Below are 10,861 nucleotides of genomic sequence, written 5' to 3' on the forward strand. Positions count from 1 at the left end.
TCAGCGGCATTAACAGTAGCCTATCATTGGCCGAGATTCAAAGTTTCTTCAAAAAAAAATATAAATAACAAAAAGGAGTTTTACTTTTTTAAACACTTTTCGCTATGTAGGCACTAAAAGGTCAGGCCCACAATGGGGCAGCCAGATGATGAGGGACGGGTACCGACTTATCTCAACAGACGAAAAATCCACCCCAAAAATTCGTGATTCGCGAAAGTCGAAAAATTCGTGAAGATTTTTCGACCCGTCCGTATTAATAAAACCTATTTAGAATATTTATTTTTGAAAATGATCATTTCTAAATATATTTTTATTTGAAGACGTTTTAAATAATTTTTTTATTTTATTTTAATATGTTAATTTTTTAATAGAAGCAGAAAGATTACAGCGCTCCCAGTGGCAAATTTTGTTAGAGAAAATTCTCTTCTATTTTGATTAAAGTTAGACATGGCGGCCACCGGAGTTTTACCTTTCGTCCGGGGGATAGATTTCACTCGCAATGACTTTCAGGTATTTATAAACAAACAACGAAATTACTATACACAGAGAGAATAATATGCTATTCTACATACATTTAATATTCATCCTTTACGAAGTCGTTTTAAATATTTTTTCGTTTTCAGGTTTGACATTAAAAATAAACAACGAATTCGTTAAAAATAACGCAATACATCATATTTAATTTGATATAGTTTTGAAACATTTACACATTCGGTATACCACACATTCAAATGACGTCAATGAAAATAATACAGAAGGGAGTAATTTGTTTAAAAGGAATATATTTTACATTTCTGACCCATGGTTTTTTTCAATTCTACAAATATTTAAAATATATTGAAATAAAATGGCTTACTTTTATTACCTACTCATTTCCTTCATCTATGTTTATTCAAAATACTGTGATTTATTTGCAGTTCTAGTTATGTATTTGTATATTGGAGTCAGTGAAAGTATGTTTAAAAATAAAGCAAGTTTATATGAAATAGATTTTTCAAATTCCAGTTTCAGGTTATTATGTGAAAGTATATACTTATTCTTGCATTGGATACATTTTGCAAATACTGTATGTAAAGAAGATTTAATGTAATAGTTTAATTATTATTCTAATATCTATAATAATTAATATTTCTTTCGACTTTTTACTGTTACTGTTAAATGGATAACTTTTTCCTTTTTTAAATGTAGCCTATATTTTAGAGTTTTTACTTTTCTGGCTATTAAATATAGCAGAGAGAAAGAATGGTGTATACTTGCCAATCTTTAGTATGTAGAATTGCTGGGACATTGGTAGAAAACACTGATTTTTGAATAAAAATGCTGACAGCATAAAAAGCAAAAAATTCTTTATTAACATTGATGTTGCACAAGTCTTATATTAAATACCTTTAATAAATAAAATTTAATTTTTTTGCATTATGATATTTTATAAAGCTATTGCCATAAACACTGCAAGAATATGACAAAAGCTTTATACTCTTTAACATCACAATTTTAAAAAGGTTAAGTATTTTATGGGACACATCATAAATCTAGATGTAGATTTATGATGTGTCCCATAAAATACTTCTGATAGATCAAGATGGAACACATCATAAATCTAGATGTAGATTTATGATGTGTCCCATAAAATACTTCTGATAGATCAAGATGGAACACATCATAAATCTAGATGTAGATTTATGATGTGTTCCATCTTGATCTATCAGAAGTCTTGATATTCTTGCATGTTGAGTGCTTTGTTAGTGTTACAAGTGTACTCATGACTATCAGTCAGTTTATTGACTTTCACAGCAATTATTAAGGACAATAATTTTTCTGGTTGTGATTTAATTCCTATCTCTGTCTTACTTTTTCTTATCATGTAGAATATTTTTTTTTTATTTGCCACACTGCAGTGCAGTGCTATGTGTAAAATAGTAAAATAGGCAAAATCATTAGCCTATTTTACTATTTTACAAAGGTTACAAATCTTTGTATAATTGTAATGCTGATGATGGTTCTTTTCTTGAGAAAGTTCATATCATATGGCCTGTATATTCTTAAGTAATGAACCACATGTTTCTTCTTTTTGAGTGGAGAAACTGTAGCACTGCTCAATAATTTGCTCTAACTGTAAAAGTTACTCATTTCCTTCTGATGATGAGTTAACTATAATTGATTTAACTGCCAATGTAAGGGCACTAACATTGCCAGATTTGAAGATGCAATTTATTATATGTCATTTAAAATTATATTTGAGCTTAAATTCTCATACCTATACCAACATACATATATAAAAATATCATTCTTGATTCTTTCCTAATTGAATGAATCTGAGAATGTCATTCTGGTTCACTTCAATTGTTCATAATAAAATACATTCAATATTGTCAGCATATACTATATATTGGTATTAGACTCATTAAATGAAGTGTTTGTGATAATATCAAATTCTTTAAAAATGCTGAGAGAAAGGAAAAGTGGCCTGTTCACTGACAAAGCATACAAAATGCTGCTGGTCAGCATCAAACACTGATGATTGCCAAGTATAATGGTGATATGGCAAAAAATGACTTCCCAGATTTTTATATTTTTGGACTCGGGACCTCAAGTGTCCAAAAATGCAAAAATATTCAGGGGTTTTTTCTATATGTATGAATATTTGTGGAGGGCATGATTTTGTTTACCCTCTTTGAAGCATAATAACTTTTGTGCTTTTTGTCAAAAATATCTGAAATTTGGCAAGGAGGTTTGTTTGTTGATGGGACTGATGTTATTAAATTTTGGTGAGGAAAGATTGACAGGATGGGGAAATAAAGGGGGTTGTGTGTATCTCCAGTAGGATCAGACTTAATGACAATTTTACTCGTTATTAGCATTTACAGTTTTTTATGAAACCTCTCTCTACCATCAAAATTAAGCTTTTTGCCATTTTATAATAATTAAAAATATAAAAAGTTTTTAATAATAAAATATCATAACAGATGTGCCCCATAGTTTTAAATGTTGCTGAGAAAGTTAAGCAATGTATTGCTGGATTTTTTTTTAATATTTTGCTGATAATGAAATTAAATCCTTTGATTACATAAAAACAAATAATGACATTTTCAGGAGATTTCATATAAAATCTGTTGAAATTTTAGATGTGAACATAAACAAATGGTTTTTATTAGTGATATTTTTATAATTGACTTATTAAAATAAAAAAATTAATCTGATAGATCTATATTATTAGTAAAAATTAATACAATAACAACATACAGTGGGTGATCAGTTAACAAACAGTTCAGACTATGAACAAATTGGATAACAAACACTTTCGCAAAAGATTTTTATCTTTGGATTATGAACACCTCACAGAACACAAGAAGAAGCGACATAAAATAATGAATACCGATTGGTCTTCCCTTATCTTCAGACAACAATTTGAAACTTTTTGGAGTGTGGGAGATGTCAACATCGACGCTCAACTCGGTATATACTGATCGGATAGTATTCCTCTGAACTTTGAAACTTTCCCTTGTAATTCCAGCCTTTTATTTTTCTGACTGAAATAGTTTCTTTATAGTATTTGCAAGACTGTCGGGCATGCACTTGTTAAGTTTTGCATCGGTTTTTATTTTCGAAAGGTGAGAGTATAATAGCAAAGGTAGAGAGTGGGCAGATGATGATTGATTTTGCTGGACAGTATGACTTGAACAGCTGACAGCATAAAAAGCAAAAAATTCTTTATTAACATTGATGCTGCACAAGGCTGCAGTTCAATCTTATCTAAGAAAGATACAGTATTATCAAGAAGACTCAAGCAGCTAAAGGAGTAACAAAAATCACATCTGAGAAATAAAGAACATTGAACAGCTCATAATGGAACCTGAAACTGATCTGACAACAGAAGAATGCCAAGAACTCTTGAATGAAGAACACCAAGGAACTTGGCGACATATTTTTTCTTTTGAAAAAGAGGATTAATGCCAATATCTGCTATTAAAGATCCTTTGAACAAGTGGGAGGATGTCAGAACAGAGGTCTTAGAATGGCATCAAACCAGGTTGAGATTAATAGGCTTGGGGATCTCTACAATTACAATGCTATTAATTACTTCTGAAAAATCCTGAAGAAGAGAGAAAAGCAATTGACATTAGATAGATTCTTTAACCCCCACAAACGGAAAAACATGACTAATAAAAATGCAGGACTGTGTATATATATATATATATTTTTATTATTACATATAAATAAGTGTAGTAAGAAAGTATATATTTTTTATTTTTTGGAATTTCCAGAATGAATTAATCAAATTCCCATAAAAACCTGTGGTAAATCGATAATAAAGTTAACAAACAATTCAGATAGCGAACAAAGTCTTTAACGAATTATGTTCGTTAACTGATCACCCACTGTATGTTAAAATATTGTCAAAATTTAATAACTTTAGAAAGTAAAACTTAGACTACCATTATATCAATGTTATTCAGTATTATGATTACATATATTAGTCAATATGTATAATAATAACACAAGAATGTAATGATAATACTTAGAATGCTATTAATTTCTAAAAACATGATTATTTGGACTTTCTAAGTATACAAGCTAGGATTAAGTTAATTTGAATTAAATAAATTTTGAAATTTGGATTATTTAATTACTCATAATTAGCTTAATTTTAATCCCAAAAGAACACAACTTTTTAATTTGTTATTGGCTATCAAATCAGGCTTTATATATATATATTGATTTAATAGATTTTTGAATATAATTATCTTAAAGAATGATTTTGAAGATAAATGTATTGAAAACTATATTATCAAAAAAAAAAAGTGTTAATAGGAATGCATATAAAAATTTTTAAAGTTGAAGTATATTTTTTCATCATAAGATTGTCTGCGATATTTGATAGGAAAAATGTAGTTAAGCAAGACTATAGAAAATCAAAGTATCAAAAGGAGAAAGGATAAATTTTTACGTAAATTGTACAATAAAATCATTATAAAAAAGACTAAAATAAAGTGTATAGCCTACTTCTTAAGAAGAGATTTTATAATAGAGATATGATAAAATGAGATTAAGCTAGGAATGTTTCAGATGACAAAGATAAAAGATACAAGAACAATTCAAGAATTATTAATTAGATTGGAATGTTATAAAGGAAATGCAATATTTAAAAGATGACTAATAATAATATAATTTATAACATATTAATATTATTATTATTATAAAATTATGTAATATAAAATAAAGATTTTCATTTTGACTAATGAATATAGTTGTATTAAAAATTATGATAAAAAGTTAGAGAAAGCAATTGGAAAGAACATAGTAATTTTAGTGGAGAAATTTTAGGATACTATAATACCCTGAAGTATGTAAAATGTGAATTATGTAAAACGTAAATCTCAAAAATTGGAAACAAATTTGAGTAGAGTAACATGTAATTTTACAAAGAATTATTCTATTTCAAACATTAATTCATTCATTCTCTTTCTCTCTTTTGCACTGTATTGATTTATTACTTTATTGCTCTGCTAATTCTTTACTTTTCGGTCTAATTGTAAGCATATACGCAAGTGCACTGAGCACTTTTTCTCATAAACAAGATTCTTCTATAGTACTCAGTGAAGGTCGAGCAGTGAAACCAAGCACATCTTCATTGCTTGTTTTTCTATATGTATTGTTCACATCATTAGTGTAGTTTGCCTAAAGTGATTTGTTTAATACATAACCTGTTTACCATTGCTACATTTACATAGTATATATTGTTTACTTACAGTACTGTTCCATTAAAATGTAATCAAAACGACAAAACAAATTATACAAAAAATAACAATAATAATAATAATAAATACAGTATTGTTATTAATTATGTAGTTACACTTCAGCAATTTACAAATTTGACGTATGTAAAATTCAAGTTACGTAAAGGTCTATGGTCTGTATTACTTGCATAACTCAGGAAAAAAAAGTGTTTTAATTGGGCTGCAATTTGAAAAAAATTGCATAGGATCATTTGCAACAATAGAAATGATGTTGTACTCTCTGAAAAATCTAGAGTTTATGCTATACCCTTACAAAATTTGATAATTGGGTCGAAGCTATTATATATTTGGGGTGACTGCTAGAATACTCCACATCTATCTTGAGGAATATTGTGAAGTTGTACTATACATCACAGATGTACAACAGAACTAGCTGAAAAAAGTGAGAGGGTAAATTTGATCTGCTTTGGTCACAAACTTTGCTTATGAAATGCTGTGGGAATCAAAGGATGCTGTTTGTATAGAAATTCCTTTTCATTGCATTAATGTCACTGTGCAACTCCCCCATGGTTGACATACCAGAACTGTCGATAGTGCGGTTTAAGCTTTTAAATTTGTAAGTTTTGTAGTTTACAATAAAACATCTTGCATCATCAATGGCACTGCTGTGTATTTATTTATTTTTGTGTTTTAATTCAGTAACTTTTATTAGTATTATTTCTTTGTATATTAGTATATATTAGTATTATTTCTTTGCATGAGAAAATATATTAGTATTATTTCTTTGCATGAGAAAAGTTTGAAAAAATGTTTGCTGCTGTTTGTGTTCTATTTTTCAAATTAAAATTCTCTGTTTTCTATGAATGATATTGTTTGAAGAGGACAGTTATATACTGTTGAAAGTACTTGTGAAAAAATATTTTTTTGTAATGCTCAAAAATAGTTGTATGGCTAAACTTTTTGTACTATATGTAAAATTACAATTATCCATAATCTCAAACAGTTAACTTGATTAAGGAAAAGAATCTAACAGAAGAAAAACCTTTAATCAACACCAATTCAATTAATCACTTACAATTATCAATAGATTACAATTCTATAGCTATGTACTGACCAGAAGGAGCGAAGTGGAGTTTGACAATGGTCTTTTAACCAATGTTAATTTGCATATTGACATATTTACAAATAAATAAAATGTTTCCTTACAAATAAATAAAATAATGCTTTACTACTGTGCTATTAATTGCTTTACTTTTCTGGTTACAAAATATAGTACAGGACTGAGATGGTTAATATTTTAATTCTTTTTAAATCCAAAATTAATGGGATACAATTCCATTCATTATGCAAATGAAGTATTAGCCAGGAAGTGTTGAGATAGCAGTTGGGGTTTAATGTAACTCATCCCCTAAAACTCAAAATAACTGAAACAAAATAGAAAATAAATAATGTAAGTAACTAAATATAACTATAAATAAAATCTCATGCTACTCACAACTTTATTTAAATTCTTTCTTATCTTTTAATTGTTATCCTTACAGTATTCAGCAATTGAAAGAGCATAGTAATTTCAATTTCAGAACATAATTTACAAAAGTTTATAATAATGATTGGCTAGATGTTTTCTAAATTTTGGAAACCATTTACTACACTGTACATCAGGAAATTGGCAGCAAGTCTGTGATAATTGAAGTAGGCATAGATTTAATAAAGAAATGTGACAGTCAATATTTCAATTTGCAAAATGACTATAATCATCAATATGGAGAACTTGATCATTCGTTGTTTTATTTCAGATAAGTTTCTTGGAGAAAATTTATATGAAAGACCACACAAAATATTTCAACAGTTCCTAAATTTGTGTATATGACATTTGGCATTAATCATTTAACTATTGATTCATTCAGTTCATTACTGCTTCATTCTAGAAAGTTTTTAAAAGACAAAAAATTGCTGGTATTTGTGTTTTGATTTATATTTTTATCTATTAATGAAACATTTTTTAGTTAAGGTACCAGAAACATGCTGCTCAGCTTGTGGGGATGGGATATGGACAACGAGGGTTTCATCAGTAGATTCCATTAGAGTTTGAATCTGTATATTTAAAATAGATTGAAAACTACTGAGTTAAAACAACTAATGATTCTTGATTGAAAATATTAAATACAAAAACTTTTCATACGTTCATATATTTCATTCAAACTTCTATTGCTAGAAATGCTGGTCTTTAAAGGCTGTCGCAAACTAGGCAATGCTATCACTTTCGACGACATCCCAGGCAATTTTTATGGTCACGTAACTGTTTTGCTTTGACAATTGGGCAATTTCATCACATGATATAGTTCTACAGAACCAATGAACATTTCATCTACCCTTCTATGAACTATTGCTCAGTAGTTTGTTTTGTAAAATGACAATGACCTACAAAGATGACTTGCATCAGCAAATGGAAACAGTGAAAGCTAACATCAGTTATTAAATAATACCACTAAAATTCAGAAATAACATCAGTTAGCTTTGCTGCTTCCATTTGTTGTCTATTTTTCAGAAATTTAATAAATAAATGAAAACAAAATTGGAACCCAATAGATTTATAAATTTCAATAAAATCATTGAAATAATTTATATTCTTACTTCTATGAAAATCTATCAAACAGCCCTGTTTCATAATCCCAACACTGCAAAAACATGGTCGAAACATGAAGCACAAATGCACTTTCTTTGTGGCCTACGGTACATGCTCTTTTCTTGCAAACTTTTAAATATGCATAAGCGTCATCAATCACCCCCCAAAAAAATCAACTTCTTGAATCCAAGAGGCATCAAAAGGATCATTTACTTTTTATCAATGGATATAAGTTGATGACAACAATCTACTGCCATTAAGCAGGCGATAATTGAATGAATTTGCTTTGACCAGTTTGCTTCAATATTTGCCTAGTTTGTGGTGGCCTTAAGAATCAGTCATTCAATAAGGAATGGACTTTTAAACAGATTTAATTTAGTAATCTTTTATATTTGTAAAGTACTAAGTGATTTTTGCATTTTACAACGATTAGCGACATGACTGTGTGCTGGAAATAGCCGTTACCTAACGGGTACTTTACGCGGATTCATGTTAATGTGCCAAGCCTGGACAAGCGTGCACTGAAAGAAATAATGACAAAGTTAGTCAAAACCAATCCAATATTTAATAATTCTAATAATGACTATGTACAAAAATTAGTAACAATCAAACAACAAATTTATTCAAAGAAAATCAATAAGAATCAACCCAACAAAAAACTCAAATCAATCTATTTGCTAACTTAAATCTATTCCCCTTTGGAACGCGACAAAAAATTCAAAGACTTAACTTATGTACAACAATTCTTATGAACTAAGGTCCTGATTGTTACCTCAACATACTAGGAACCTTTTTCCTCAACTCTCAAGACTTTCTAATCTTCGATCCACAAATTGAATAACTTTAAATTGCCTTGGAACCACTTTATCGCTATCGGACATCTCTTGTCGTTTGCTGCTACGAAGCTCACCTCGGTGATCTTCACTTGATGTTCGGACTTTATACTATGAGGTGACGTCACAATTCTGATTGAGATCACTCCCCTCATTTACATACTTATCGCTAACAGTAAACTTTCCTTTCTGCCTGGCAGCCTATTTCCTGACAATACTCGCTAACCTTTACATTATTCTTTTTGACAATTTTTCAGGATGTTTTATTCTTTAAGGTTTAGCAAGTTCCTAAGTTGTGTTTGTGGGGTCTCCCCCCTCTTTCTCGGTGCGGACTTACTTTTTCCCCTCGGGAGTGCACATGTGCGCAAGTTTTTCTACAGTGCTTTTTTTTCGTCAGTGAGTTAGTTCTCTTTCTTTTATTTTTAAGTTTCTAAGGTGAGTGGTGAGGAAACCTTCATCCTAACAAAACATAAGCCCCAAACAAAAATAGAATAAAAAGCAAAATAAAAAATAACTAAAAATAATGCTCGGACTTGATTCCTTACATATTTCATAACTTAAAATGATAATTTATTTTTTGTTTACCAATTTTGTAAAAATACAGTTTTTATACAATGTATTAAAAAATATAATAATAACAATAACAATATAAATATATGTATATAAATTAAGTTGATAGGATAATTTATAAAATTATTTACTTTGTAATAAAGGAATTCAAAATTTTCTTTTTCAGGAGGATTATTTTCCTAAAGCTGTTGCTGAAATGACAGGACTGAGATGGCTAAAATTGAATAGAACTAATATAGATTGGATACCAGAGGAATTATCTAGTCTCCAAAAATTGGTATAATTTTGAATTTATATCTATAATTATTTTTCATATTATTTTTTATAACATATTTTAAAGTAATTTTATCAAAAATGTTTTAAATGAAAGCTGCAATAATATAATTTAGTAATTTCAGCAAAGAATTATATTAGAACATTAAATTATTAATTATCTGTTAAAATTAAAGTGATCCATTTATGAAGATAACAGAGTTTGTTCTTATTTGTTGTAAAATTTTGTTAGGTCACTGTGAAGATTATTGTTATACATAAAATAAAACATTTTATTCATTCTCAGGCTGTTTAGTTGACTTAACTCTTTAATGGTCAATAACTATATTGTATAGATATTTTGAACTAATTCTGTGTTGATATGATAATTATTTCCTTAACTTTTTAGGTTTTAGTAACATATAACAAAAATAAAAGGAAAAAAGAGTACTTAATATAGATATTATTGACTTTGATTTATCTAATATTGAAAACTAATATTTTATATGAAAACTTTTGACCAGTTTCATCTTGCTATTACTTTCCCAGCTGTTATGAATGTATAACAAGGGAAAGTATTGGAATTGTGTCAAATTTGACTTTCTGAGTTTTTTGCAAATCTCCACATTTTGAGATCTCCTGAATCCAAAAATGGTAAAAACATTCCATGGATGTGTGTGTTGATGTCTATTTTGCTTAATATCTCAGGATAGAATAAAGATTAAGAAACAAAATTTGGCATGATGGCTTGTATATGAGGGGCATTGATGGTAAATTTTGGTGGCAAAAGCTCGTGTGGGGTGATAGAGGGGGTCATATATCTTGAGAGGGAGATTATTCAT

The 10,861-nt window shown here is 28.8% G+C and overlaps 1 long non-coding RNA gene across 1 annotated transcript; it reads right to left on the reverse strand.

Annotated features, from left to right (window-relative positions):
* Positions 1-7,012: 7,012 nt before the first annotated feature.
* LOC111620860 lies at positions 7,013-10,031 on the reverse strand. The gene is made up of 4 exons (XR_002755965.1): positions 9,899-10,031; positions 7,921-8,159; positions 7,234-7,416; positions 7,013-7,162 (listed from the first exon to the last, which is right to left on the reverse strand). It is a non-coding gene; the product is annotated as an uncharacterized LOC111620860 (long non-coding RNA).
* Between the last annotated feature and the right edge of the window lie 830 nt (positions 10,032-10,861).

The sequence above is a fragment of the Centruroides sculpturatus genome, unplaced genomic scaffold, assembly GCF_000671375.1.
Source record: "Centruroides sculpturatus isolate CEXI.00-Female unplaced genomic scaffold, Cexi_2.0 scaffold240, whole genome shotgun sequence".
NCBI lineage: Eukaryota > Metazoa > Arthropoda > Arachnida > Scorpiones > Buthidae > Centruroides > Centruroides sculpturatus.